The following is a 27,804-nucleotide window of genomic DNA, read 5'->3' as shown; positions in this document are numbered from 1 at the left end:
CCAAATCTTCAGGGAGGAGGACCAGGAATCTGCATTTTAACAAGCTCATTTTCATGCACGCTGAAGTTTGAGAATCACGGCTGTGGAGACGCATATGTGTGTGCTCAAGGATTTACTTACGAGAATGCTCAGAGTGGCATTTTCTGTAGTAACCTCAACCTGAGAAGAACCCAAATGTTCAGAAGCTATTCAGGAATGAATGTAGACAACTAGAGCCTTGTGCAAGACGAATAAAGTCTAACATGATAATACGGAACACAGAATGTGGACACAAAAGAATATGGACTCTATGATTCTGCACAACAATGTGAAGTTCAAAAACAGGCAAAGTAAATTGTACCATCTGGGGGTGAATCCCTAAGTGACAAAACAGTCAAATGAGGCAAGGAAGTTATATTCATTAAAGTCAGGATCATGATCTTTGGGGAAGGTACGGAAGAAGGCAGCATGTTTAGGAGCAGACCCTTGAGAGGCTTCTGGGGGGCCGGCAGTGTCCTATTTCTTGACCTGGGTGATTGCTGAGTAGGAACTCACTTTATAATTTGTTAAAGTGTGCATTTATGTTTTGTGTACTTTTCTGTAGGTGTGATGCATTTCATGATAAAAAAATAAATAAATAAAAAGAAACGTTAAGTGTCAGGAGTGGTGAGTTTCTGAGCTAGCTCTGTGTGTGGAACTTGCCAGATCCACTTCACACCTTGACTTCCCGCTTGGCCGATTCCCTGTAGCCCACCCAACTGCAAGCTGCAAATTTATAGGCCAACGGAGCCCAGATGGTTTCCTGTGATAGCTGCTAGGGGCATAATAATGAATACACGTCTCCCCACACGTTCCTGAATGCGTTTTGGCAGGATTTTTACTGCAGGCAGTAAAACCTTGTTACAAAGTCCCTCACTGTCTCAGGGGCTTGGCCACGTTGTGGTTGAGGCACATCGCCTCTTGTTACAGGCAGCCCGTCATCCTTGTCCCACATAGCATCCCTGAAAGCTGGCTTTCTCTCTGTTGTCCTATGAGGCTGTTTGATTGATTGTTACTAATAATCATTGCATTTCAGGAACCCGGACTCCTGTCCTCACAGCTGGAACTTCCTCTGTGCACTAATTGGAAAAACATCCTCCGGGAAATGGGGCATCTTTATTGAGTCAATCTTTGGTGATGACTGTGTCAACTGGCAAGATGAAGTTTATAGCACAGAAGTGAAGTCTCTGAAACCTTCCAGTGCACTGGTCCCAGGCCTGGATCCAAGAAGCCACATTGACTTGACCCAACCCCCAGATAGAAAACACTAAGGGTCACCTTAGTGAAGGGCTAGCTTGAGAGACTGGATTCAATCCATAAGTTCAAGAGCCATCCCAGCTAGTGGTCCCCAATTTTTTTCCCTTCCTTCCTCATTAACAGTATCCCTGAATATTAGCTGCAATATTAAGACTACATTTCCCAGACTCCCTTGCAACTACATAAAGTCACATGAGGAAATTATGACTAATTAGAAAGGAAGCAGAAGGAGTATATGGAATTTCCATGAAGGCTCCTTAAAAAGGGGAATGCATCCTTCTTTTCCCTTCCTTTCCTTGTTTTTGACTGGAGTATAGCTAGAGACTTAGCAGCCATTTTGAACAGTGAGGTCACTTTGGAAATGGAGTCCAGGCCAATGGGAGGCAAAGCACTGGACCTTCCCAGACTCTTGCAAAAGAGAAACTTTTAAATCTTTTTTAAGGCATTACTTTGGGAGATTTTCTGTCATTTGTATTTGAAAGTAATCTTAACTGATATAACAGCATTTTAAAAAATTTTTATTTAATTTTTTTCAGTGTTCGAGAATTCATTGTTTATACACCACACCCAGTGCTCCATACAATATGTGCCCTCAATAGCACTTTTTTTGATGGTGAAGAAGTAGAAGCAACCTCAGTGGCCCCTAAGAAGGAATTGGTTAAATTTGTTCACTCATTTGCTTACTCATTCACCACATTTTAAATGTGTGCCAACCACATATTTGCCTCTGTTCTAAGCATTGAGATATAGTGGTAAAAAAAAAAACAAGAACTTTGTTGGAAGATGAAGCAAGAGGCATAAATAAATGGACAACCAAAATATAGTTTAGTTAGTGGAACCATAGAGGCTGAGTAGTTTAAAAAAATATTTTAGTGAGATAAGGAAAATGTTCATGGCGTATTGCTGAAAACAGTAGGTTATCAAGATTATACAAGATAAGTCTGATGTGTAAAACAGCATATATATTTGCATAGAGAAAGAACAAAATGGATACATAATTAGTCTGAACAACTTGAACAGCATTTAGCAAGCACAAAAGAAATAGTTAATGAATGAATTTATTTCAAGGTGGAGGGACTGTTTTTTCCTTTGTATTTTTATTTATATATTTTTTAAAGATTTATTTATTTGAGAGAGAGAGGGAACATGAGTGGAGGGAGGGGCAGAGGGAGAGATAGTCGCAAGCAGAGTCCCTGCTGAGTGCCGAGCCTGATGTGGGACTGGATCTCATGATCCTGAGGTTATGACCTGAGCCGAAATCAAGAGTCTGTCAGTAGGGGCGCCTGTGTGGCTCAGTGGGTTAAAGCCTCTGCCTTCAGCTCCGGTCATGATCCCAGGGTCCTGGGATTGAGTCCCAGGGCTTTCTGCTCAGCAGGGAGCCTGCTTCTTCTTCTCTCTGTCTGCCTCTCTGCCTATGTCTGTGATCTCTGTCTTTCAGATAAATAAGTAAATAAATAATCTTAAAGAGCCTGCCAGTTAACTGACTGAGCCACCCAGGTGCCCCTTCCTCAGTATTTTTATATACTTTCCAAATGTTACCCCCATAATATATATTAACTTTAGTGATAAGGGAAAAATATCAACGTGAGCAAACTATGTGCATTATGAAGTTCAGGATCAAGATGAAATGTGTAGGGTCATGATTTTAGTAAGACTGCAAACTAAGTTGTGTATTAAAAAGGAATTCAGGGGGGCACCTGGGTGGCTCAGTGGGTTAAAGCCTCTGCCTTCAGCTCCGGTCATGATCTCAGGGTTCTGGGATCGAGCCCCGCATCAGGCTCTCTGCTTAGCGGGGAGCCTGCTTCCCCCTCTCTCTGTCTCTGCCTGCCTCTCTGTCCACTTGTGATCTGTCTGTCAAATAAATTAATTAAAAAAAAAAAAACTACATGGTTCTCTTTAAATACAATTAAAAAAAAAAAAAAAAAAGGAACTCAGGTCTGAGGTCTGAGGTTGGCCTCTCCCTAGGGGGAGGACACTAGAAGGGTCTGGTTCTCTGCCCCGTGCCCTGTCTGGAAGCATGCAGAGAAGTTTGCCCAGGGCTTTGTTCTACATTTTTAGTGGGGCAGGACCCACTGCGGCCAAGTTATTAAGCACTAGCCCTATCACTTCTCTTCCCATGGCTCCTCTCTGCTGGGCCTCTTGCCCAACCATTAAAGCAGCTGTTGTTGTTTTGTAGAGGCTAATTAACTCCACACTGCATGAAGCCAGACGCTAATTGGCCCACTCACTTAATCAACTTTAATGTCTCTCTTCTGGTGGACCCGGCTGCTGCTTTTTGTTCCCCTGATCACCAACAAATGCAGGTCCAGAGGAGCGGCTGTAATGGCCGCCAGTGGGCACAGGCAGCCTCAATGCTGTCCTTTCCCACAGGGCAGGGACAGAGGATCATTCCAGCCATCGGCTAACTCGGTGGACTAAGTTCCCGATCACCGGAGCATCTTGGGACCTGAGCTGATTGCTTCTCTTCCAAACATTGCGCCATGATATGAGTCATCAGATGGTTGGTTCCTCAAGAGAATTGACCTCATCTCTCTCTGTTGCTGACACATATTTAAGGCTCTAAAACCTAACTAACTCACACTATTATTGCAACTACATTTTCCTGAGCATCTTTTTGTTGTAGATGCTGTGACAAGTCCTTTCCAAAGCAATGTGAACACAACACAACTCAGGCTGAGTAAGCAGTACATACTCTTAACTGAATGAACAAGAAACATCACTCATCCCCATTTGTCAGATGAAGAAACTGAGGCAATAGTAATATTTACAAATGTGATTGCAATGAACATGTCTGTCATTTCAATCACAGCTCTGAAAGATTAGGACTACAAATTATTATAATCCTCATTTTTGGGGAGAACTAGACAATCCAGAAAGAAAAGTGACTTTCCTAATGTCATGAAGTATGGTAGACAGAAAAATCCCAGCCCTCACTCCCAGGATATGTATATCCTGTGAATATGTTTCCTTACAGGGCAAAATGACTTTGCTGATGGATTAAGTTAAGATATAGAGATGAGGAAGTTATTCTGGATTATTTAGTTGGACCCAATATAATCACAAAGTTTCTTATAAGAGGGAGACAGGAGGCTAAGAATCAGAGGAAGATGTGAGAATCGCAGAGGTCAGATGGCTGAGAAGATGTTAGGTTGCTGACTTTGACGACAGAGGAAGAGGCCGTACGCCAAGGACTGCAAGCAGCATCCAGAAGCTGGAAAAGGGAAGAAAATGGACTCTGACGTTAAGTCACCAGAAGCAATATGACCTTGCCAACACTTTGTCTGTAGACGTCTCTAGAACTCTCAGAGAATATATTCGTGGTGTTTTAAGTCACTAAGTCTGTGGTAATTTGTTACAGCAGAAATATGAAACCAATACAGATTTTGTTACAGCAGCAATAGGAAACAAATACAGACGATAAGTAGAATTAAAGGGCTTGAATTTAGGCATCATGACACGAAATCCCTTTCTGACTGAACTGACAAGATTTCCCCCTCCCTGATCATTACATTAGCCTCCCTTAAGATGAGGAGCAACTGTGCCTGCGGGTCTGTGGGCCTGGCCTCTCCTTGAAGCCTAGCCAGCCCTCTGCCCCCTTCCTAGCCCATTCCTTCTTTTCTTCCCTCAAGCATCTGAAACCCAGCTGCATAATATCTCTCATCTGGGGGAAGCCATGGTTCTGTCTCTGTCTGCAGATTGGCTTTGCCCAGGGCAGAATGAATCACAGTCCTCGTGGGAGTTTGGTTTCGGGACCCCATAGAGCAGCGTGGTTAGGCTCTGACATCTGAATTCTGCCTACCTCCCCTTACTTTCAGTGTGCCTCTGTGTCATCTGTCACTAACCGGGTTGTTGGGAGGCTGAAATGACGCAACCCACATGTCATGCTTCACACAGTATCAGACAATGATAAGCACTCAGTGGAGGTTGGCCATAATAACACCCAACGCAAACTGAGCTCCTGGCTGGCAGAGCCAGACCTGAGGCTGGCTCCTAGAGCAGCAGTTTTCAGACTGGGGCATGCATCAGATCCACCTAGAGGGGGCGGGATCCCACTTCTGGTATTTCTGACTCAGTAGGTATAGGGTGGGACTTGAGAATCTGCATGGCTAACACCCTTGCAAGCAAATAGGGATGTTGCTGTGTCAGGGAACATACTTTGAGAACCACCGATGTAAAGCATAGAGGCAAGTGTTGTCCTTTCTATGCTATCCCCACCCCCACCCCCGTGCCCAGCACGATGCCTGGTGCATAACAGGCACGCAACAAATATCCATGGAATGGATACATTTTTTCCACTGTCTTCCTGAGGCTTTAAATGTCCAGCAGGCTGCCGGTCTCCATAAAAGAATTCCATTCTCTTTTTTATCGCCATCATATTTACTACAACTTGGCGCAGACAATCTCCTCTTCATAGACTCCCTGTTTTCCCCTTGAATACCCTCCATTTCCCCAGCGAGTGTCTCTCTCCTGGATCTCAACCTTTTCCATTAACTCCATGCACTGCCCAGCCTGTTCCAGGACATCAAACTTTAATTTAAACAGAAAATAATCAATAAGCTTAGCAAATTGCCCATGGCAACCTCTGCTGAGTGAATCAAAGGGTTTTATAGGTAATTTAAAGGGTGTCCTCACTCATCCCTCAAGGTAAAGCTTAGCACATTGACAAGAGCTCTTTTCCACTCTGGCCCAGGATGCTTTGGAAGAAAATAGAAGAGAAAGGACTTAGGGTTGGGGGTGTTTGGACCAGGAAGGAAAGGTCTGTCATTTAGGATTAAAAGCTTCTGAGAAAAAAAGCACTGACATCTGATAATGAACCCAATGTGAGAAAGGGTTTGTTTTTGCTTTGTTATTGTTGTCGTTTTTCGTACAGGCCAGAGAAGCAGACTCTGGATAACTTCAGGAAATAAAGTACTGTCAGGTGAGGAGGTGTAATTGACAAAAAAGGCTAAATTGCTGGGTCTCAGAAATATTAGAAACCGGAGCCTGCTCTCGTGAAGGTGTTGTTTGGGGATGTGCCTGCGTTTTGCTCCAGGATTTATATTCTGAGAGAGCATCCAAGAAGCTGGACTGGGCCACAGGGCCCTCCCTTGGTTTGGGGGGATGAGGCGCCATGATGGACAGTCCCACTAGGAAAGGAAGTGGAGAGGAGAACTAGTTCTCCAAACCAGTGCCAAGGTAGGGAATCTGAGGAAGGGAACTGGGAAAGCTGGGCTGGCAAAGACATGTTTCCACCATAGAACTTTGTGTTTTCTTATCTTAGTGGTTTTGACTTATCGTTTTCTCCAAACAAGAGTGGCCAGTCTAGTCATGTTGATGAGAATTTGGGGCCTGGGCAGGACTTGGAAGGGCCATCCAGTGCATGGCCTGGTTATCTACCCAAGCCAGAGAGCTGCCCCTCATTTTCTGAGAATGGCCCCAGACTCCTCTGAGAAGATTATCCAACTTCTAAATGCTAACAAACAGGACAGTTCTCTCTTATAGGCTGATACCAAGTATTTGACAACCAGCACACTGTGGAAATGGGCTAATCCAAACCGTCGCAGCAGGAAACACCCCGAAGACCAAACTGATCCATGCCAACTGACCATCAGTCCAGCGCCCCCTTACCCTAAGTGGGACATTGACAGCCTGTTCTCATCTCCACAATGAGTGCCCAGAACCGCTCCTCATTCCTTGGGAGAAGCACTGGGGTCTTCTTTCCTGAGTTTCACAGACCCATGGCTTTGTCAGGGACTCCAGACTTTAATGTGGCAGCTGTAGACCGATGCTGCCTTCTTCTTCTTTTTTTTTTTTTTTTAAGATTTTATTTATTTATTTATTTGACAGAGAGAGAGAGAGAGGCAGAGAGAGGGATGGGGAAGCAGGCTCCTTGCTGAGCAGAGAGCCCGATGTGGGGCTCGATCCCAGGACCCTGAGATCATGACCAGAGCCGAAGGCAGACACTTAACCGATTGAGCCACCCAGGTGCCCCCCAATGCTGCCTTCTTAACAGAGATGCACTCGGTGACACTCAGGCGGCTCCTTTCTCCTGTGGACTAAACTCTGGGGCATTCTGCCTGAGTTCAAAATACAGCTCTGCTACCTATGAGCTCTGTGACCGTGATTTACCCTCTCTGAGCCTACCTGTTCATTTGCAATAAGGAGATGATAATAGATCCTGCCTTCAAAAGGTTGTAAGAATTACACGAATTAAAGCTTATAAGGTGCTTAGCATTATACCTTGTTCATAGTAGGCACTCAACAAATGCTGGCTGTTGTTATTACATTAACATTTATCTTTTTTTCAAGTATTCATATTTCTTTTTTTTTTTTAATTTTATTTATTTATTCAACAGAGAGACATACAGCAAGAAAGAGAACACAAGCAGGGGGAGTGGGAGAGGGAGAAGCAGGCTTCCTGCAGAGCAGGGAGCCCGATGCTGGGCTCGATCCCCCTGGGATCATGACCTGAGCCCAAGGCAGACACTTAACAACTGAGCCACCCAGGGGTCCCTTAACATTTATCTTCTGAAAACATCAAGGGCACAGTACCCTTGGAAACCACGTGTTCAGTCCCTTCCTTAGACAGAGGGACAGTGAGGCCTTGGGAGGGCAGTCATTTGCACAAGGCCACACAGCCAGCTTGTGGAGTGCTGTGTGACCCAGCCTGTGGCAGTCGAATGGGTGACATCTGTGCATAGTGGTCTATGGGCCGCATGCATAGACCAAGAACATAGGTACTTCTAGAGCTGGCATTGAAGGCCTGGGAGATCCGAGCATGGAACCTGCCTTGCCATTGGCTATGAATCGCACCTAGCTGTCCCAGAATCTCCTTGCCACCCCTGGCAAGGGTGGGGGTAGGGGTGGGGTTAGCAGGGAAGGTGAAGTTGAGAGTGAAAGACTCCAAGAAGCAGAGTCCGAGAACCTGGCTTTTGTTTTTAACTTGGCTTTATGCTAGCTCCAACCTGCTGGGAGGAACTGGCATTTCTGACTGCCTTTATTCATCTCAGTATTTTTACAAAATCTATCATATCATTTAATCTCCACTCCACCCTATGAACTAATTATTATTATTAGTCCATTTGAGAAATGAGACAGAGGTTAAATGACTTGTACTTCATCCTTTAAAAAAAATTTATAATGGAAAGTTTCAAACATGCATAAAAGAAAACGAAAATAGGATCACAAACCTCCATTTTCTATTCACAGCTTCAGCAATTACCCACGTATGGCCATTCTTGTTTTATCTACGTACCCCCACCCCAACATTGTTTCTCCTCCACTGTACAGCAAATTCTAGACATCATAACATCATAACATTTCATCCATAAATACATCACCAAATGATAAGGACTCTTTTTTTAAAGATAGAGTACCATAATTCTTTTATAATATCAAGTAGCTGTTCCTCTTTTATGGTTCCCCCCCCCCTTTTTTTTAAAGATTTTATTTATTTATTTGACAGACAGAGATCACAAGTAGGCAGAGAGGCAGGCAGAGAGAGAGAGAAGAGGAAGTAGGCTCCCTGAGGAGCAGACAGCCCGATGTGGGGCTCGATCTCAGGACCCTGGGATCATGACCTGAGCCGAAGGCAGAGGCTTTAACCCACTGAGCCACCCAGGCGCCCCCCCCCCTTTTTTTAAGAAAGAGAGGGAGAGCGCAGGGTGGAGAAGGAGAAAGAGAGAATCTTAAGCAGACTCCACACCCAGTGCAGAGCCCAACACAAGGGCTCGATCTCACAGCTCTGAGGTCATGACCTGAGCCAAAATCAAGAGTTGGACACCTGACTGAGCCACCCAGCTGTCCCTCTCTTTTATGATTTTTATAGAATATCTTAATTGTTTTCTTAGAAAAGCAGTCATCTCTTTTTTACTCAGCATCATAAACATTTTATCATGTCATTAAATATTCTTCTAAAATGTAATATTTAAGCACACATGATATTGATGAATCTGTTAATTTGCTGAGTCAATCATGTTTTCAGATTTATATTATTTCCAAAGTTTTACTATTAAAAAGTACTTCCAGTGAATATCTGTGGTAGACTCTAGGTGTCTCCAAGTATCCATACTCCCCTCCTTCTTTAGGATAGAACCCCAATTTATTTGGTGTGACAAAAGATAAGCTAGAAAAATTTCATTTCCCATCTTCTCTTGACATTAACTGAGGCCAAGTGAGATCTAAGTAGGCATTTCACCAGGTCTCTGGGAAGTCTGCTGGGAGGAAATTGACTCAGCTGGGAAGTATTCCATTTTTGTCCTCCTCGCCTTCCTCCTTCCTACTGCCTGGAACACAGGTAGACTTTTAGTGGTCCAGCGCCATCTTGAACCATTCAAATGGAAGACACTCTAAGGTGACAGAGCAGGAAGAGGAAAAAAGCAGCCTGGAACTTTGATGACCCACATGTCGGAGGTCTGCTTACTTCCAGACTTCCTTTGGTTGATAAAGTCATTGCTCTTTTATTTAAGCTGCTGTAAGAGCTTATCATTTAGTGGAACAGGAGAGTAGAATGATGAGAAGCCTTGAGGCTGGCACATGGCGGTCTTCTCCCAGAACAGCAAGAACATGGTGTGGCTGGAGCAGAGTTCTAGAGTGGAAAAGGGGTAGGTAAGAGGTTACAGAGGAGTCAGGCGGGCCATGGTGAAGACATCCATTCTAAGTGTCCTATGTGCCTCACAATGGCATGAACCTTCTAGAGTTTTTCTGAGTGAGTTACACAACAGTGTCACCATAGCGCCTGCCACATGGTAAACATTTATTATGTGGTTGTGACTGTTGTGGTTATTAATGATAGGACGAGAACACCAAAAGAGAATGAGACCAGGAGTCAGAAAAATAGGGCTCTGCTACTGGTTTTAGAAGTTACCAATCAAGACACTAGCTAAGTATCTTGTAAGACCAGGTAAATGACTGCCAAATTTACGGGAGCCTCAAAACCCCCTCCTCAAATGGCATATTGAGTAAGTCAAGCATACCCAATAGACATGAGCAGAATGATTGTGGCAGAGGGGGGAGTGGGAGCCCTGAGTACTGTTGCTACCTACTGTTGGGTCTTCATCTCTTCCTTACCATGGTGATTCCTTGGGGGGCTTTCAAGGTGCTGCAGAACCACCACCAGACTGAGGTTGAATTTCATGAGTCACTCGGAAAACACAAATCAAAACCACAACAAGACAGAGCACGGAGGATTTTTAGGGCAATGAAGCTCCTCAGTATGGTACTACAATGGTGGAACACATATCATTGTAGCTTCGTCAAAACCCAGAGAATATACAACATGAAGAGTGAGCGTTAATGGGAACTCTGGGCTGTGAGGGATAATGGCACATTGGGGTAGGGTGTCAACTGTTAGAATGCACCAGTGCGGTGGAGGACATCAGAGCAGGGAAGGTTGTGCGTGTGGGGATAGGAGGTAGAGAGTGACACTCTGGACCTCCCCTTCAATTTTGCTGTGAACCGGAAATGCCTTTGAAAAATTAAAACTTAAATTAAAACATTTAAGTTTATTAATTTAAAGACTTTTTTTTTTTAACAAAGCACAATGAGATATCACTTCATACCCACAAGGCGGCTGTATTTAAAAAAAAAAAAAAGACAAAACAAATGTTGGAAAATAACAAGGGTTAGCAAGGATGTGCTGAATGTGGTACACACATGCAGCAGAATAGTATTCATCAATAAAAAGAAGTCATGACACAGGCAAGAGCATGAATGAACCTCAAAAGCGTGACGCTAAGTCAAAGAAGCCTGACGCCAAAGGTTACATCTTGCATGATCATTCACATGGAATATCCAGAACATGCAAATTCATAAAACAGAAAGCAGAAAGCAGTGGTTGCCAGGAGCTAGAGGAAGGGAGAGGGGGCTGGAGACTGACAGCTCAATGGGGCTAGGACTTCCTTTGGAGTGATGAAAATGTCTTAGTACTAGACGAAAGTGATAGTTACGTAACATTGTGAATGTACTAAATATCTCTGAATCGTACACTGAAAATGGTTGATTTTATGTTATGCAAATTGTACCTCAGTTTTAAAAACACCAAAGTAGGAGCTCTCTAAATGCTTTCCAGTTCCAATGCTCTTGCTGTCCTGCCCCATGGCCATGTGTTATCTGTAATTTTGAGGTGGCTTGGTGCATGCTAGGACCCAAGAAGAATGCCGATAGCCCTTTTACCATTATCCCCTGAGTCCTAAGGGGGGCTTTTAGGGAAAAAAGCACCAAGGAAGGGTAAGTTTCAGAGGGATTAAGTACAGAAAAGGCCAGAGCATGAAACACAAACAAAGTATGAGTATAGCATGAACAGGAGTGGGGGGTGATAGGTACTATAATGGAAGGTCCCTGAATTTGCCAGATTATCTCTGGGAGTAATGGAGATAATTATGCAGTTGGAAGATTAAGTAGGGACCTATCCCTACTCAAAGCCAAAGGGTTGGGTTCTTCATGGCTTATAATGGTTGAAAGAAAAGACCCTCCAGGGCTTCAAGGGGTCTGCAGAAGGACCGGAAAAGAATTTTAGACCTATGCTGTCCAAAATGGTAGTCACTAGCTACATGTAGCTATTGAACACTTGAAATGTGGATGGTGTGAATTGAGATGTGCTGTAGTATAAAATACATACCGGACTTGGAAGTCTTCATTTTTTTAAAAAAAAGAATGTAAATATCTCATTAATCATTTTCATATTAAGTCTATTTCAAAATGATCATATTTTAGATATATTGGATACCATATATATGATTAAAATTAATCTCATCTGCTTTTTTTTACATTATTATGTGGCTACTGGAAATTTTAAAATTATGTATATGGCATTATGTTTTGCTCGGATAGCTCAATGGACCATTGCGTTACTCCTCCAGGGCAAAAGCGGCGCTGTCCAGGGTCTCTTGGCAGAGATCACCCAGCCTCAAGCACCATCTGGGCATTCAAGCTCCCCGAGTAACTGCTGGGAAAATGTAGGCACGTCTTATCCCAATACAGCACAACAAACAGAGCCCATTAAGCAAAGCAAATTTTGCTTGTGGCCTGGATACAGATAGAGGTACAGCAAAAGCTTCTAGTCTTTTTAAGCAATTCCATTCACTCAAAAGGATGGTATGGCCATAAGCATAGTGTCGGCCATGAGGGAGGTCCCAGCATGCCTGTCCCCGGCATCTCAATATGTCTCTGAGTCCCAGAGGGTAGATGGACTAGCATTTTTGAAATCGGCCAGGAAAATTGTGAAATGTTTATTTGATGGCAGGGTAAAAATTGTACATTTTCTATCAAGATAGAAAATAAGAACAAAGATCCAAACAGCCAGTCCCTCACACCGCCATTTTAGTCACAGTCTGCCTGTGCTTTTGGCTGTGTTACAAAATGAAATAAATCCCTTTATAATCCCTCAGACTGGCTCCAAAAAAGTATTTTCACAAGCACCAGAGCAGACCCTTTGGGCATTTCTTCCCACAAATGCTCATCTCTCAAACCTCTTCTCCACCCCACCCCCCACCCCCCCATCACATCCTTTTCCAATATGGCGAATGGAAATGATTCTAGTGCTGGTTATGTCAAATGGGGATGGGGGACAGGGTGACTATAAGGAGGGGTCCAAACAGGAATCCCTCTCATAAGCTCAATATCCTCCCCAAACTCCATGATCCTTCCCAGGTCACTCACCTCTGTAGGTTTCTTCTTCCAACCAACACATCAAATTTCCCTTTTTCTGCCTGGCAACATCCCCCCCACACTGATGTTACCTAACACTTCACATAGTTCTTAGGGTCCTTGAGCAGCATGACCCTCCCCCTTAACCTTCACCCCCATACCTAGCTCAATGTAACTTCATGTAACACTCAATAAATATTTGTTGAATGACCCAATGAAGTTGAATCTGGTATTTGCCAACTCTGATAAAATAGGAGAAATCAATGTCAGCTTTTCTAGCTAGCTAGAGAAACAGGACAGCTATATAAAATGATCTGAAGGAAAAATTGCATCCAACACTTTGCTTCCAGGTCTCTGAAGGAGGCTGTTATAACAATGGACTATAAATACAGGGCGAACGCTGTATCTGTAAAGAAGCAATTCGAACAGTGGTCTGGAAGAGCCAAGAAAATCCAGCTTCTTCTCCCTGAGTATATACACAGGTGCGCTGTGTGGAATGAAATCCACTTAACTTGATTTTATGGACAGTGATTCATGCAAACTCAGTTCCAAACTGCTCAGCATGGCTCAGTTAAATAAATTACAGCAGGAGTAAGCCAGCTAGCAGTAAAGGCAAAAGACAGAAAATAAACTTGAGGTTGAGGACTGAAATTTTAGGAGTGCCTACTGTGCCTGAATCATCTTTCTTCTGGGGGTTCTGAAAGGACCTCAGTGGTCTTCAAGGTCATGGCCCCGATTTGACTGATAGGGAAACTGAGGCCCATGGAAGACAGAGTACATGTCCAAAGTTATTTCAAGAGTGACTGGCAGAATCAGGACTCCTGTGTCCTAGGTCAGAACATTTCTTCATTTTCTCAGGCTCCTGAATGTCTTGTTCACTGTCCCAGTGCTAGGCACATCGAAGAGACTCGATAAACATTTGTGGAATCCATGAATGGCTGAATCTGCCAGGCTGGAGACAGCAAGTCAGCCTGAGGGTTAGAGATGGGAGAGAGATCGAAGACGACCTTTTAGAATAAATAACCCTGTGTTTAGGGATAGAAGGGGTCCTCCCTAGATGCTCAGTGTTCCAACTCCCATCTGGGGAGACATGACCACTCCCTTACTTTAGACTCTTCTCTGTTGCGTGTGACAGGCCTACCACAGGTCTCCTTCCCTCCCATTAGTGACATTCCCCGAGGACCCCAGTTCCTTCCTTCTGGACTAGGGCATCACTGCCCAGGAATGGAGATACATCAACAGGGTTGAGTTTGCCTGATTAACGCCTTAGCACCTACTGGCCCTGAGCACACAACAGTAATATAGTGACATCCTTGGGGTGGTCCGTGAGATACCATTGCATCCTTATAGTAAATTACCCATGTCTTTTTTTTTTTTTTTCCTAAGCTAGCTTGAATTATCTTTCTTCCTTGTAACCAAAAGATTATTACACAAAATAAAGGCTCTTAGTCACTGACACAGTGGATAGATCAATTTAAGGGATGGCAGTTTTCCAACATGGCTATAAATTCTTTGACAATTGTCCCATCAAGAAATGAAACCTACCCACCCTCCCCTTGAATCTGAGCAGACTTGCGACTGTCCCAACCAACAGAGCATGAGAGATGGGAATGTACAGATGAGTCCTGAGGATAAGCCACGAAAGGCCATGCAGCTTTTTTCTCATTCTTGGAGCACTGACCTACCACACAAAAGGCCTGACTGCCATGAAGCCACTGTACTGTGGACAGGCTGCATGTTGCTGTCAACAGTCCCCAGCCCAGGCACTAGCCATATGTGAAAGAAGAAGCTTCCAGATGGCTCCAGCCCCTGCCATTCAAGTCCTCCCAGTTGAAGACCCAGGTATCTGGGAGCCAACCCACCACGCCATCTCTAAATTCCTGACCTGTGGAACATACCCACAGAAGAAAAAAAGCGGTGGTTGTATTATATCATTAAGTTTGGGATAGTTTGTAACACAACCTGTATAACTGAAACAGAAGTCTGTAAAGGACTAGGAGAAAGGCCAGGAGTATGGAACATTGTTCAGCTGGTGTTCAGAGGCAGCTCCACGAAATTCCAGTCATCAGTCTGAAGAGACACCAGGATGGTAGCCTTGGGGCAGGGATGGGGTTTGGCAAAGGTGATTTGTTACAGAGAAACATCATCCTCTTTGGTCTATACCCAGGCATCTCTGGGAGGAGGCCTTCTTGGTAAGATGAGGAAGCTGACACAGGGAACAACCAGACTGCTCTTTGAATGTGCTTAAGTGGTTCCAGCTTGCTTTCTGAGCCACAGTCCTCAGGACCATGAGCATCAGAAGGGAGGGGAGGAATTGTAGTTCTTCAAATTCCCCCCTCCCTGGAACCTGAACTCTTTTGGTTGCAAGGGATGGAAACCCAACTCAACTAGTACAACCAATGTATGAATAATATGACATGTAACTTGTCATCAAAATGCAACTTTAAATTGTACTCAGCAGAGGTTGATGGCATCACTCTATCCCTAAGTGGTCCAGCAGTTCAAGGCTGCCGTTGGAATGAAGTTGGATACTGTCTTGACCATCTTCTTATATATACTCCTGGAGCATGGTTCTCTACATGTTTCAGTGAATAGACACTTTTCTTAGGTGACAGCTTGATATTTTGCTGTGCTGAGGACAAGTTATACTGGAGTCTCTCCATCTTCATCACCATATAGTTAATATTCTGTCCATTAGATACAATCACGATAGTATGTATTATCTATCATCACTATCATGCTGTACAACAAATAACCACAAAACTTCAGTGACCTATAGCAATCAACATTCTGCTCACAAGCCTCTGGGTCAGGTGGGTGGTTTCACTGGGCTTAGAGGGATCATTCACACATCTACACTCAACAGTAGGTTGGCTTAGGAGGCTTGGCTGATCTTGGCTGGGCTGCACTCCCTCACATCTGGAGCTTTGCCCAGACTTTGTTTCCCACATCTCATTCCCCATCAAGCTGGCACAGGCTTGTTCCCATGGTGACAAAGGAGCAAGAGGTAGAGCAAAAGTAAGCAATGTCTCTTGAGGCCTACGCTTGAGACAAGCACGCCATCACTTCTACCCCATTCTATGGGCCAAGGCAAGTCATAAGATCAGCTCGTGCCCGAGGGGTGGAGAAATAGCTTCACTTCTCAGCAGGGGGAGATGCAAAGGTAAACTGCAAAAGGCATGCATTAGGAAGAATTAGAGCCATCTCTGAAATCGATTTACTGTATGACATAATTTTACTTTTTTTAAAGATTTTATTTATTTATTTGACAGGCAGAGATCACAAGTAGGCAGAGAGGCAGAGAGAGAGGAAGAAGCAGGCTCCCTGCTAAGCAGAGAGCCCAATGTGGGGCTCGATCCCAGGACCCTGGCCTCATGACCTGAGCTGAAGGCAGAGGCTTAACCCATTGGGCCACCCAGGTGCCCCATGACATAATTTTATTTGTAAAATTTAGCAACATGCTAACATAAGACAAGTTTGCAGAACACTGGAATGCCAAAGCACACGGGTTGAGAATTAGTGCCATAATGATTGAGAACTAGGAGTGTAGAGTCAGAGAGCTGGATTCCAATTACTACACTACCATTTACTAAATGGCCTTGGGCAATATTCTTAGCTTTTCTAAGCCTTGGAACCCCCACCAAAAGAATGGGCACAATAATAGCCATCCAGATCATAAGGTTACAAAAATTAAGTGGGAACATCCACTATGAAATGCTTAACACAGAGTTTGCCATAAAATACATGTTTGGTAAGTAATAATAATAATTACTAATTTCACCATAAGGAGCCAAAGCAGGAGGTAGACCGCACAGATGTACCCTGACACCATTGTCGCTATCACTCCATTCAGCTCACCCTCAGGAAAGCCACTGGGTCCTGTTCAAGGTGGTGGGCAGATTCATGGAAGGGAAAAAAAAATATGAAGCATCAGTGCTCATACTCATTCATTCATTCACTCATTATATGTCCCTATGTGCTCTCCAATTTGCCTTCAAAATACTGTAGTTTTAAAGTGTGCTGGTGTTAGAAAATAATTAAAGATGTGTCCAGAGATTTAGTCCCAAGGATTTTTAGTGCATTATTGCTGATAAGAGCAAAAACCAGAAAACACGGGAGACTGACCAAATGACTTATACCTTTATATAGCGAACTGCAATGCAGCCATTAAAAAGTACCGTGTAAGATACCTAATGACAAAGGCAGATGGGAGGAGGTATTGCTTAGAGAAGCACTAATGGTGTGTGGGGTGATCAGCTGTTTCTGGTTCCCCCACATCACTAGAGCAATTGCAGGTCCACTGTGGGGATCTGATCATTCTTTTTGGATCCTTGCTGATTCAGGAGCTGGAAATCTGGGCAGCCTCTTCTTCTGTGAAAATATCATTTTCCAGATTTCAATCATAGAGTGCTTCAGTCTCCATCTTATCCTAATCTAATCACGAATAAACATAGGACAAAGTGCTCAACGTCATCGATTGTCAAGAACAAGCAAATCAAAATCATCCTGAGAAACCACTACTCATTTAGCCCTGGCTACAATAAAAAATACTGACATTTCCAAGTGGTGCCGAGGAAGGGGTGTGGTGGCAGCCTACATACATAGTCGCTTTGAAATCGGTTTGGCTGCCGCTATAAAAATCAAATGTGCACACCCACTATGTAACCCGGCCGTTACTCCCAACTGACCCTCAACAGAAATGTGTGGGCATATACAGTGAAAAACACACACGGGAACGGCAGCATTTCCCATCATAGCCTGATGGACAACCCAAATGTCCATTTATGGTAAAATTGACTGCATGTCCTATACTCATTCCTACAGAGTCATGAAAATGAATAAGGTACAAGCAACAAAGTCAAGCAGAACAAAAGGGCCCAAATATAAAAATATAGCCCTGTGGCCATGCTGCTGTATGCATGTAAAAGTAGTTCCATTTATATAAAGTTTAAACACCGAAAATGGTAGTCTTAGAAGTCAGGCTAGTGGTCAACTTTGGGAAGGATGAAGGGAGCCGTGGTTGGGGAAGAGCACGAGAAGGGTGTCCCAGGGGCTGGTAATGATGTATTCCTGATCAGGTTGCTAGTCCCATGCTATGTACTTGATGGTAACGTAGAGAGCAGTACACAATAATTTGTGTACTTTCTTCGTATGTAATATACTTTTGCAATGGACATTTTTTAAATAAAATAAATTTAGGGGGTACCTGGGTGGCTCAGTTTGTTGAAAGGCCAGCTCGATTTCGGCTTGGGTCAGGATCTCAGGGTCCTGGGATCGAGCCCCACGTCGGACTCCATGCTCAGTGGGGAGTCTGCTTGTGGATTCTCTCTCTCCCTCTCCCCCTCATCCAGCCTGCTCTCTCTCTCTCTCTCTCTCTCTTAAATAAGTAAATAACTAAATCTTTTTTTAAAACATCAAATCAAATCATTTTAACATGCCTTCTACAATAAGGCATGGCTTTAGAGCACTTTCTAAGAATTACTGTCTATCGAACTGAGATTGGCTGTCTTTGGGATTCCCCAGGGAACAGGAGAGTGTCCCTCTGAGAGTGGCCTGAATCCCCAGGACACTAGGAGTGATGCATAAACAACAGGCAGAGTCCGGCCCCTGATGGAAGAGCCCAATCCTGCAGCGAACTCAGCCTAACAGAAAGCCCAGCCAGGGAATTTCTTTGAGGAGCGAGAAAGATGGGAGACCCACCCAGTGAATACAGGAGCCCCTCCCTCTGCCTGCCTCGGAGATAGTCAAGCTTTTAGCCTGAACAAAGCCCTTCCCAACCCCACTGAAAGGAGCTGTTTGTTTCCAAAGGCCTTGTGGAACAACTAACTGTAAGCCAGGGAGAGGAAGTTACACAATGGATGTTGAAATGTAGGCTTGTTGAAAAGTTGTCACTCGAGTAATGAATGCCCTATTTCCTGTTTTTTTGCCGAAAGTTAAACGCTGGGCATAATTAGCCAGTAAAAAAGCAAGCTTGGCAGCAGAACAAAAATAGCACATTTTGGGAGCCCAGGCCAATTAAAATTGTTTATGCAGCCATTTAGCAATATTTTTCTCCAAACTATTATGACCGGGAAATATGCAGCAGGAGACCGTAAGGCAAAGCTCCTCCAAAGAAAAATGGCCCACACATTGATCCTTTAAGCAGCCTGCTGTTCTCGGGGGATTTTATAATAAGAATGAACACTTCCATCCTCCTGAACTCCCTGGGCCTCCTCGGGATCTTGAGAACAGCATCACTCACCCTCTGTAGCAGGCAGCTGCTGGCGAGGTTCTGAAACCTGCTAAGGTTAAGATTAGCCAAGCTCCCCCACGTGTTAGGGACCCAAGCGACTGCCTGCTGCCGTCCTTTAAATCATCCGGGCTGATGCCGTCATCCCACTGAGCAGACGAAACGTTTTTGTTCAGAACTGGACAGCCTGGCTGGTGTCAGGATGCCTTGCTAGAACTCGGAGAAACTGCCCCGGGGCAAAGTTTGTCAGGATGCCCGCTCCTCCCCTCTGCGTTCTCTTTCCAGCACTTTCTGTCTGAGTCTCTGACGATCTTCCACATCACGCACGCAGGTCCCATTTTCCTTTCTCTCCAGCCTCCGTGTCAAAACCCACATTTTAGATCCTTCACGTTCACGAAGGTGTGATGGACTGGTAACAGCTTCAGAAGGCATCGCAGCTTCTCGCTGAGAGAGGATGCTTTGATTATGAAATTTCAGGCACTGAAGGGGGCGAACCCTTGCGGGGGGGTGGGCGGAGGCAGGCAGGGAACCTTCCCAACATCCCCAAAATTTTGCCCTGGGAAAATAGGCTATTTTACTCAGCTTGCCAGGTTAACCCACTTGGCCGAATGCCTCTGTTGGCTGACAGGAAAGAGATCTTTGGAGACCTTCCCTTGGCTGTAGATATTGTCCCAGATGCCTCCGCACAGTTAGTCTTAGCCGGACCACCTCCCCCCGCCGGGTTCTCGACCTCCCCAGCCCTGAGGCCTCTCGAGGGGAGCGCACCTCACCTGGGAGGCTCACTGCGGAAAGCCTTTCGCTGCCCCTGGGTTGGACAGTGACTACCTGAGCAGCAGAAGAGCCTTCGCTTGTCTTCCTGCTCATGTTCTGTTCACCTCACATTTATTCATTCGTAGCTAGGATTTATAAGACATAAACATGGATCCAAAATGATCATTTAGCTTAATATTAAGAGTTCTCCGTGCCTGAGTCCCAGCTTTCCCGTCTCACCCTTTCTCTGATTACTTATTTTCCCGAGTTTGCCAGGCCCGCCTTTCTTCCAAAGAAAGCCCACACTGTCCTCTCCTACGTCTTTGCTTTGTTCAGACTCTGTGCCCTGCCTGAGCTCCTTTTTCTCCTGGTACCCAAATCTCTCCCATCATGCGAGACGAACCTCAACCTCCCTTCTTGTCCTCAGAGCCATCTCTGACCACTTCTGGCCACAACGGTCCAGTACATGTCTGAACTGCCACAGCATTTATTCCCTCGGCCTGCGCATGGCCTTCAATCAAAAACTCCCTTTGAGGGACGCCTGGGTGGCTCAGTGGGTTAAGCCACTGCCTTCGGCTCAGGTCATGATCTCGGGGTCCTGAGATTGAGTCCCGCATAGGGCTCTCTGCTCAGCAGGGAGCCTGCTTCCCTCTATCTCCCTCTCTGCCTGCCTCTCTGTCTGCTTGTGATCTCTCTGTCAAAATAAATAAATAAAAATCTAAAAAAAAAAAAAAAAAACTCCCTTTGACATGCCCCGTGTTTTCTCGACCATTTTCTCTTCCGGTAGAATGTGTAGCCTTGAGTTGGCCTTCTCCCTCCAGCTTATGGGCACTGGAGTCAGGAGGGGATCTCTGGTCAGCAGTTTCCGGGTCAGAACGAAATGAACTTCCTGGCAATGGACCTGCCCCTGGGTCCCCACAGGAATTTCCTATCGACACCCCCGCCCTCTGCCTTCCGTTTCCTCTCCTCCAGGCCTCACTTCGGAATCAGGACTTTCCCTGGGAGTCCTTCTATTCTCTCTCTCATCCAACCAATAAGCTTTACAAGGCTTCAGATAAGAACCTTTGATGAGATCAGCTCCTGGAGACTATTCTGGTTCTATGAAGACATTCAGGTTCTGTGGCTGTAACTCTTTGTAGTTAGCCAACCAGTGACCTTGAAGGGTCATCAGCCCATTGTCCCTCCCTCCTTTCATTCAATATTTTCTACTTCATACTGTGTGCCATGCCCTATGCTGGGCCCCTAGGGCCAGCCCCTGCTGGCCTTTTTCAAGGAGCTGGCAATCTAGAAGGGGATCCAGGCAAGTTGACAAGCCCTGACAGTACACAGTCTGAATGATGGCAGAGGTTTAAGGTAGCCCATATGGATGAAATTCCGTTCTGTTGAACAATATCTGTTGAGAAGCAGGATCACAAAACTGTTTGTTCTGTAGACCTTTCCAGAAGCTGTAATTCCTTTATAGTGCACCCAGGTCTTCAAAAATCTCCTATTTTTTTTCCCATTGCCTGTTAAACTTAGCAACAATCCTTTAAAAAGAGCTGGTCACAGCACTTAACAGGATTCTTCATGTATTGCAAGATAATAATTAGGTCATGCTTCTAGCATTGTACCAGGAGCTTTAACTTTGCCTAGAGTTTAAAATGATGCTGGAAAGTAATAATTCAGGCGCTAATGGTCCTAGCTATCACTGACTGAACATGTGTCCGGCGCCAGGTGCTTTTCACTGGCCTCGTGGAGAGATCTGAAGGCCAGACGGAGCTTTCTACCATTCCCAAGCCATGAGCATATCCTCTGGGCCTATGTCCCTCAGATGTCTGTTCCCCTGGTGAATTTCTCTTACCCTCTTCTGGTGTCATTCCTCTCTTTCGGGAGGGACAGACCAGGCAGTTGCCCTATTCTCCTTCGGCCAAAACCTCATGCCTTCGTCTTGACTCCACTGACATTCTCTCCCTTAAACTTGAACTTTTGGATGCGTCCCTGCTGCTCATGTTGCCTCACCGCTGAGTCCTTCAGTTTAACTTCCCACAAGGTCCTACTCGGCTTACACGTACACCGCTGATTACCGCGGCTTGCAACCCATGATCCACAACGCAAACCGTCGTTCACTGCGACCTGGTGCCGTCTTCCCATTTCTGCTCAGCACTCCGTGGAAGGAGGAGAGGCTCAGATGCCAGGGCCGTGGACCGTGGGACGTTAGAGAAAGGAACTGTCTGACAAACAGCAAATGTGCCAAATGAATGCTTTCAGAGAAAGGAGGGTTGCCTGGTATTGATTGCAGGCCCGCTAATGGTTCAGACTGTGAGGCTGGGCGTGACAGCTCAGCCTTGCTCAGTGCGGTAATATACCGCCAAGTCAGGCCTATTTTCCGGTGTCAGCAGGGAAATGGGAGACTATTAAGGACGCACCTTATCAGGAACTGAGCTCAGTGTCACTGGGGAGACGGTGGCAATTAGCAAGATGGAAGCCATGAAGCAGCGCCAGCTCCGGGCCAGGTGCAGAAGAAATTAGTAGGAAACCTCTTAACTGACAGGTCAGCGTTGGCCCCTACAGGGAGAGGGCCCTGAGCGAATGCTGATGTTCCCTTTTCTCTGGCTGGAAAGATCTCCACTCCTAGTGGCCTTCAGGTCTGCTCTCTGCACACACATTTGCTGGGGGAGCACCTATCTATCTAGTCTCCCTGCCCCAATTACAAAAGCAATAACGACCCCTCTCATTTGAATGACGCTCTCACATTTAGTATATCAGGCAGGCCGTAGAATCAAAGGTCCAAGATTTGGAGACTGGAGTGTCTGGGACAAATGGGCGAATAAGCAAGCCACTATCTTTCCCTCTCGGGCTCTCGGGCTGGAGGGAGCCATGAGTGAGCCTGTGAGGGACTTTCTTTTGAAGAAATTACTAGACAGGTATCATCGCTCTTCTGCTCTCACATTCTAAATACACACAAGGTCAAGGAAACGGATATGACCTGTAAGCAAGGAGACCCATTTCCTGCTCTACTTGAGTTTGCTGTGTTGCCTCAGAAAAATCCACTTGCCTCTCTGAGCTTTGGTTTTCTCAACTACAAAATGAGGCCATTACTAGATGATCTCTGAGTTATTCCAGGTCCTCCAAGAAGCAAATGCCAAGAACGATGGAACATGCTAGGTAGGATGTTATGAGGAAAAACGCCTGTGAGAGAAAATGTGGAGGAAGCGGAGAAGGGCTGAGGGAGCCCTCTGACCAGGATGCTAGTCTGACTCTGAGTCAAGAGGCGGGAGGAGGACGCTTTCATGGAAACATCTCAGACCAGCCCTAAATCTGAGGAACTTTTGGCGAGGCCATTGGGGAGTCGTCAGGCCAAGATGGCCGTCAGAGGAGTCCAGTGTCTCCCTGGGACAGGTCTGCTTTAGCACCTGTGCTGTTCTCTGTCCGCTGGGAGCAGCCAGTGGGAAGTGTGGCCTCGGAGTAAAGCCAGGGATGGATTTCAGAGCCAGTACTGTAGCCTCCTGCGTTGGGAAGTCTACAAGATGCATTCTGTTTTTTTTTTTTTTTTAAAGATTTTATTTATTTATTTGATAGAGAGAGATCACAAGCAGGCAGAGAGGCAGGCAGAGAGAGAGAGAGGAGGAAGCAGGCTCCTTGCTGAGCAGAGAGTCCGATGCGGGGCTCGATCCCAGGACCCTGAGATCATGACCTGAGCCGAAGGCAGCGGCTTAACCCACTGAGCCACCCAGGCGTCCCTACAAGATGCATTCTTTTGGCCACAGGAAAGCACCCCATATGCCCTGCTGCCTGGTGTTCTCAGAACCCTAGAGACAGGCCAGCAGACCCGGACCCATGTCACCCTGAGGGGGTCTGGCTGGGCAGTGTGACTAGCAGCTGCTCTTGGCCGCTCCCCGAGGGCAAAGTTGCCAGGATGTTTGTGTCCACGTGACACGTTGGATCAAATGCTTCCTGTCTCTCCTATTTTTGGCCTTGCTTTGGTCTTCATAGAAGGGAAGTGGGGGCTCCAGTTTCCCTGCTGTCATCTTTGTTTGAAGTGAAGCCAGACAATAGAGGCCCTACCCTGATTACGTCTGTCCTGCCCTTCCTGGATGGCCCCCAGCCTAGACCCATGGTGCACGCGGCCACCCGGCCACACGTGGGAAGCTGAATGCCTTTGAGTTCTGGACAGGTCTGGGCTCAGAAAAACCTAGACTTGAGTTTCTGTTCCCGGTCTTCCTGGCTGCGTAACCCAGAACAAATGACCACCTCCATGAGCCCTGACACTCTCTTCCATAAAAGGAGGGAAATCCTACCTCCATCTTAGGGTCATCGTGAGAATTCAGTAAGATAAGGCACATAAAGTCTTTAGCCCAGCGTGACACCTAGTATGTACTCAGTAAATGACACATATTTGTGGCTTTCCCTCCCAAACACCTGCTCTCCATATCATCACAATTGCCCTCAATATGATCCTCTGGTGAGAGAACCTAAGTTCTCGTAAATTTCTCCTGTGCCCAAGAAGCATTCAGACAAGGGCAAGAACACTTAGAAAGCCACACTGAGATTAGCGGCTAGTTTGTGGGGCTGGCTCGGGAAGGTCGTCCCAGTCGGGGCTGTCTCATTCATTCCGTGACTTCTACAGGACTTCTCTCTGGTGTCCACACACCTGGCTTTGCAAGTTCATGGGCAATGTCTTAGGCCCAGTTCCCTGGGATGTGCAGAGATGGTGGTTCCAGTCGCTGAAAGAACTGGAAAGAAGAGTGCGGGTTGGGGTGATGACAGACAGAACGGGAGGAAGAGGTGAGCTAGCAAGGCGGGGTGATGAAGGGCCTTGTAAACCCTATTAAGGAATCAGACGTGATCCTGAGGGCAATGGCCGGTGTCCTTGATGGGTTTCAAGTAGGAGGGCCTTGTAATCAGATTTGTCTGATGGCTTCAGAACAATTTACCCACGTTAGCCCCCTTCCCTAGGGAAAACCTGTGCCCTGGAGAGGAAAATATGAAGAGAAAGGATTGGAATTGCACCCACCCCTTGAAAGCACTGCCCGCTCCAACTTTCCCTGACCTGTCCTCCGTCTGACAAAGGCCCCGCGGCCAGCTGGAGAGGAGCCTTGTTGATTACTCACCATTCCCTTCCCAAGAGGACAGGCGCTGATGTGTTTTCTCTTGATAACACTGGCTCCTTTCGAGCAATAGGACTTCCTGTCTGATGGGAGAGCTATTACCCTACCTCCAAAGAGAAAACGCTTTAAACAAATCCAGTTTTAGCCCTCCATGATAACGGAGACATTTGCTCACTGATCTGCCATTAGCCCTGAGTTTAAGGAAGAACGGGGACTTAGGACTCCCAGCGACCAGAGAGAGGTCTCCAGATCTGTTTGGTAAAAGATTCCAGGGGACAAAGGGAGAGCGGGTTTTTCCCCAGGGAATCTGTTCCCGCCACCACACCAGCCTGGGCCTGGAGCTCCTGGCGCTTCTGCTCCCCACCCCTCAGCGGGGGCCAGAAGCCTATGAAGACCAACGGGTTGCCTTGAGCAACTCAGGGCAGGTCCAAGCTGCTCTGGTCACACTCGGTGGCCCTTGGTCTGTTTACATCAGTGGATCATGAGGAAATCTGCATGGAGACAAATTGTTACCCAACAGCCATCTGTGGAAACTGTCTTTTTTCATACCTTAGGAGAACATGAACACTGAAAATTTCATCCCTAGATGGGCACTCCTGCCAGAGATCCTCAGTTGGTTTCACTCTCTTTCCCGTGTCAGCTGGAATATCCCTCATTCCTTGCTTGCTACTTTAAGACCCAGAAAGGGGCGCCTGGGTGGCTCCGTGGGTTAAGCCTCTGCCTTCAGCTCAGGTCATGATCCCAGGGTCCTGGGATCAAGCCCCGTATCTGACTCAGTGGGGAGCCTGCTTCCCCCTTTCTCTCTGCCTGCTTCTCTGCCTACTTGTGTCTACTACTCTGTCTGTCAAATAAGTAAATAAAATTTTTTAAAAATATATTTAAAAAAAAAAAGACCCAGAGAAAGATAAGTGGGGGATCATAATTAGTTAACATTTGCATAACAACTGCAGTACGCCAGACCCTGCTCTAAGTGCCTTATGTATACTCCTGCAGTGTAATTCTCCTGAAGATCCTATGACACAGGTACTGCTTTTTCTCTTTTCTTTGCTTTTTTTAAGTAGGCACCATGCCCAGCACAGGCTCCGTGTGAGGCTTGATCTCACAACCCTGAGATCATGACCCTGAGACCAAGATCTGAGCTGAGATCAAGAGTCAGACACTTAACCGACTGAGCCACCAGGTGCCCTGACACAGGTGCTATTATTATTGCCATGTTAAAATGAAATAACTAGGGCATATTCCAGAACCCATGGACGTATTATGGTATGACGAGGGCAGGGAGTCAGTTTACAGTTGGAGTGAAGGCTGCTAACCAACTGACCTTGAGATGGGGAGAGTATCCTGGATTACCCAGTTGGACCCAATGTGATCCCGAGGTCCTTTATAAGTAAGAGTCGGGGTCAAGTTTGAAGATGCAATCCTGCTGGCTTTGAAGGTGAAGGAAGAGAACCATGTGCCAAGGGATTCAGGGGGCCTCTAGGTTCTCTCCCAGAGCCTCCAGAAGGAAAGCAGCCCTCTACTGTTGATGTTAGACCCTGGAGACCCATTGGAGGCTGCTGAGTTCCAGAACGGGAAGATAATAAATTGGTAGTGTTTTAAGCCATTAAGTTTGTGGTCATTTGTTACAGCAGCCACAGGAAATGAACCTACTGGTATTGAGTGTACAGTAGTAAACACAATAAACACAGGCTCTGCCCTTAAGAGCTGGCTGGATATTGCCAGGGTTTGCGGACTCCGGGTTCGGTCAGCAGTTCCTAAAGCAAATTAGGCAGTGGGAGCTCTGCCCTTTCTGGAGCCCAGGGCCCGGCTAGTGGTGCTCCATGCTCTCCTTGCCCTATTTAATGTAGCTCCTTTAGCTTAATAGAAGATATTGAGTATTTTCTAGTGTTTGGGACTATCCTAAGTGTTTTGCATATTGACCTACTTTCATCCTGACCACGGTCTCTGAGAGATATTTTTTATCCCCATTTACCAGGTGAAGAAAGTGAGACTCTGAGAGGGTAAGTGACTTTCCTAAAGGCCCATGACAAGTAAGTGGCAGGTGTGAGCCTCAAGCCTCTGACTCTAAACCCACCCACACTGTCAGCTGAACAGCTTCTGTTCCACCCCCCACCCTCTATTCCACCCACCGTGTGGCCGCCCCCGCGAGTGCCGAGTGCGGCAGAGCGGCTCCACCCCACTGCCCCCACCCTCATTCACATCTGAAGGCAGTCACAGAGCCCCGAGCAAGGGTTCCAGTAAGAGGGTGGGGTCCCCATTCGGGCACACGCGGTTCCTACCCATGAGCACACAGGGGTGTTTTTCAGACAGAAGCCTGGCGGAGGCTGAGATAAGCATGATTCAGGACAGCTCATGAGGGGCTGTTCTGGATAAAAACTGTGGGCAGAGCCAGGGGACTAGGGCAGCTCCGAGTGGTTTTGGCGACCGCGTGCCAAACACAGGGTGAGCCATGGGTTCTGTTTCTCCCAGAGCTCTGGGTCCAGAAATGGCCCAATGGCTCTACGCCAGGCCTTCCCATCTAGCCGGGCTCACATGTTCCAGTCCCTCACCCCGCCCCCCACCCACCGTCATCCACCTAGTGAGGGCGACTTGATCTGGCCCTCTGCAGACTGCTGCCTGGAAGGGGAAGGCCTATGTCATTACTGACAGTTACGATTTATTACCTGCTCATAAGCTTTAAAGTGATGTCATGTCACCCTCACGATGATCATCTGGGGTCCGTTCTCTTATCACCACTTTAGGAACAAGGAAACCGAGTCTCAAGAAGGGGACCGCCCAAGGCCACACTGCGGCCAGTAAACATAGAGCTTGGTCTCTCCTTGTTCCAAAGCACATGCT

General features: G+C 46.2%; 1 long non-coding RNA gene across 1 annotated transcript in view; it reads right to left on the bottom strand.

Moving 5' to 3' along the window:
- Positions 1-7,600: 7,600 nt before the first annotated feature.
- The window catches only part of LOC132010669 (uncharacterized), a 34,272-nt gene continuing 14,068 nt past the window's right edge, over positions 7,601-27,804 (bottom strand). Inside the window, exon 3 of the long non-coding RNA XR_009402252.1 lies at positions 7,601-9,841. This is a non-coding gene — a long non-coding RNA (uncharacterized LOC132010669). The remainder of the gene's footprint in view (positions 9,842-27,804) is intronic.

Source organism: Mustela nigripes, chromosome 1 (assembly GCF_022355385.1).
Source record: "Mustela nigripes isolate SB6536 chromosome 1, MUSNIG.SB6536, whole genome shotgun sequence".
Taxonomy (NCBI): Eukaryota; Metazoa; Chordata; class Mammalia; order Carnivora; family Mustelidae; genus Mustela; species Mustela nigripes.
Note: the sequence above shows the minus strand (reverse complement) of the source record. Positions and strands in the feature narration are given on the sequence as shown.